Below are 2,603 nucleotides of genomic sequence, written 5' to 3'. Positions count from 1 at the left end.
GTAGACCAGGCTGGCCTTGAACTCACAGAGATCCACCTGCCTCTGCCTCCCAAGTGCTGGGATTAAAGGCGTGTGCCACCACACCCGGCTGATATTTTATTATTTTTATTTCATGTATATATGTGTTATGTCTGCATGTACGTAAGTGCACCTGTGTCATGCAATGCTCAAGAAGGACAGAAGAGGCTGTCAGATTCCCTGGAGCTGGAGTTACGGGATAGTTGTTAGCTGCCATGTGGGTGCTGGGATTCAAACCCTGGTCTTCTGCAAGAACAGTCAGTGTTCTTAACCACTGAGTCATCTCTCCAGCCCCCAGAATACTCTTTTAAGACTATAAATTAAGGCTAAGTGTGGTAGTACACGCCTTTAATCCCAGCACTCCAGAAGCAGAGGCAGGTGGATCTCTGCTGGTTCCAGGCCAGTCAGAGCTATACTCTGTGAGTCTCTGTCTCAAAAACAAACAAAAAAGATGGCTCAGCAGGTAGAGGCACTCGCCACCAAGCCTGAGGACCTGGGTTCAGTTCCTGAGACCCACAAGATTTAGGAAGACAGAACCTACTCCTGCAAATTTTCCTGTCTCCACACCTGTACCGCAGCAGACACACTTTCACATAACACATACGCGCACATACATAAAATACATGGCATTTAAAATTCTGGATGCTTCTCAGGGTGGACTCTAGCCCTAGTGTGGATCTACACTCTCACTACACTGCAGCCCTCCTCACCACTTACTGTTTCTGGTGCCTCACTGTTCCCTGCTCATTTCTCTTTTATCATTAATAGTGTTTGAGACAGTCTCACTCACTATATGACCCAGTCTGGCTTCCAACTCACTCTGTAGCCCAGGCTGGCCTTGAATTTATAATCATCCTGCCTTACCTGGGAAGAAAGGTAACTTCCACCACACTGTTGCTCTCCTTGCCCATCTCTTTTATTCTTTGTGTGTATGCATGTTCATGTGTGTAGAGGTGCACATACATGAGGATGTGTGTGCACATGTGTGAACATGTGTATAAAGGCCAAAGGAAAACCTTGGAAGTTATCCTCAGGAACGCCATCCACTTCTTATTTTTTAAGATTTTAATATTTTTTATTATGTTTATGTACATGTATATACCACCTGTGTAAAGTGCCCATGGAGGTCTGAAGAGGGCATCAGATCATTTGGAGCTATAATTACAGGTTGCTAGGGTTGCTTTTTGGTTGTTGTTGTTTTCTCTTGAGACAGATCTCCCTGTAGCCCCAGCTGGCCTGGAACTCAGTATGTAGACCAACCTGGCCTCAGTTTCACAGAGATCCATCTGCCTCAGCCTCCTGAGTGCTGGTATTAAAGGCATGTACCACCATGTCTGTGTTTTCATGTGATATTGCACCCCCAATGTGGGTGCTGGGAACTAAACTCAGGTCCTCTGGAAGAGCAGGCAGTGCTCTTAACTGCTGAGCCATTTCTCCAGCCCCCTCCCCCCTCTTTTGAGGCAGGCTCTCTCATTGGCCTGGAGCTCAGGACAATGTAGGTAAGTGCACTAGCTTGGCCAGCTTGGGTTTGCTAGTGAGCCCAAGGAGTTCTCCTGTCTCCACCCACCTAGCACTGCAATTACAAGTTTGCATTTTTACTTGGGTTCTGAGGATTAAACTCAGGTCCTTTTTCATGCAAGGGCAGGCACTTCACCTACTGAGTTGGACTGCGTCCTCCCCACCCCCACCCCCATTTCTAGTACAGCTCTGCTTCAGGATTTTGCTGTTTCCTCTATCTGTAAGTCATTTCCATTGATACATCATGGCTCCCTTCCTAAGTCTACTCAGATCTCTGCTCAAAGTTCATTCAGATCATTACTTTGTTTTTGCCAAATGGTGGTTGATGTTTTACATAATGAAAATACACCAGAAAACAAAACAAATGTCCCTGCCTATGGAAAGGAGGAGGGAACATACTCCTGGAAGAGACATGAACAAAATACGTCAAATAGTGAGATATGTGCTACAAAGCAAGCAAGAACAGAGTGTGACTGTAAGGTGCCTATGGCACTAGTTATTCCAGAGGCTGAAACATGATTGCAAGTTCAAGACCAGCCTGGGCAACTTAAACCTTCCCTCATTATAAAAATTTTAAATTACTTATTGATAGGTAGAGAGCGGGCGGGAGCGAGCGGGTGGTGGAGAGGCACCGAGGCACAGATGGAATTCTCAGAGGGATACAGATTTATTTCGAAGGGGGCACCTTTCCCTTGGGGAAGGGAAAGATGTCAGGGAAGGGCAGGGAAGGGCAGGGAAGGGAAAGATGTCAGGGAAGGGAAGGGAAGGAAATTTTAAATTACTTATTGATAGGTAGAGAGCGGGCGGGAGCGAGCGGGTGGTGGAGAGGCACCGAGGCACAGATGGAATTCTCAGAGGGATACAGATTTATTTCGAAGGGGGCACCTTTCCCTTGGGGAAGGGAAAGATGTCAGGGAAGGGCAGGGAAGGGCAGGGAAGGGAAAGATGTCAGGGAAGGGAAGGGAAGGGAAGGGAAGGGAAAGATGACAGGGAAGGGAAAGATGTCCACCCACAGGTTGTGAGCTGGGACTTTATATATGGGAGCTTTAGGGTGTGGAAGGGGGCAA

Source organism: Nannospalax galili, unplaced genomic scaffold (assembly GCF_000622305.1).
Source record: "Nannospalax galili isolate Female #2095 unplaced genomic scaffold, S.galili_v1.0 scaffold675, whole genome shotgun sequence".
NCBI lineage: Eukaryota > Metazoa > Chordata > Mammalia > Rodentia > Spalacidae > Nannospalax > Nannospalax galili.
The sequence above is the reverse complement of the archived record's forward strand: the minus strand, read 5'-3'. Positions refer to the sequence as shown.